Below are 790 nucleotides of genomic sequence, written 5' to 3' on the forward strand. Positions count from 1 at the left end.
TTACCCTTTATATAAAACTCTCTCTTATACATGAGTTTCTGTGGATTTGTTTCTCTAAAGTACCCAGACTAACACAGTGAGGAAAATATTTTGGAGCTAGATAGAGGTGATGGAACTACATACATACAATACTGTGGATGTGTTACACGCTACTGACTTGTTCCCTCTCAAACAGTTGGTTTCGTCATGCAACACTCCATGTAAAAATATGGACTTAAAAATATGTGGGCTAAGTAGCATATCAGGAATTTACATCAGGGATGTCATGGGACATCTCAAATTGCCGAGCAGTCACTTTTCAAAGTAGCTGAAACAGAGGGACAAAGTGAGGCTTGGTCCAAGGTGGCATCAGTTTCTGAGATGCCCAGGACAGAAGTTTGCAGCTTTGCTCTGAGTCAAGTCTCCTAAAGGGCAGATGCTGAATGGCAGTATTTTACACAAAAGCTTCCCCTTAGAGTAGAATCTTCATGTACTTAGACTAGGCTCCCAGTCAGAATATATTGCTCAGTTATTAATGATTCTTATCAACACAAGATGGACTTGTTAGAAGTCTTTATAGGGCACATAGTGTGAGCCTGGCACTTGATCAGGTCCTTGGTGAACATTCTCTCTCTCTTTTTTTTCCCCAGGGGAGAGCGCGAATGCAGTCCCCCACTACCACAAATTCTGCAGTTGAGTTTTCCACATTTGGGGAAATCGCAGGGGTCAGCACAGCCGGAGTGCAATGGATAAGCCTCATCCTGGGAAAACCACCTTCGTGATCATGGTATCTTCCCTGCCAGGTAAGTAT

The 790-nt window shown here is 43.0% G+C and overlaps 1 non-coding gene across 1 annotated transcript; it reads right to left on the bottom strand.

Annotated features, from left to right (window-relative positions):
• Positions 1-626: 626 nt before the first annotated feature.
• LOC115869357 lies at positions 627-790 on the bottom strand. The gene has a single exon (XR_004046141.1). It is a non-coding gene; the product is annotated as a U1 spliceosomal RNA (small nuclear RNA).

The sequence above is a fragment of the Echinops telfairi genome, unplaced genomic scaffold (assembly GCF_000313985.2).
Source record: "Echinops telfairi isolate 266 unplaced genomic scaffold, ASM31398v2 ScPeMD7_24;HRSCAF=84, whole genome shotgun sequence".
NCBI lineage: Eukaryota > Metazoa > Chordata > Mammalia > Afrosoricida > Tenrecidae > Echinops > Echinops telfairi.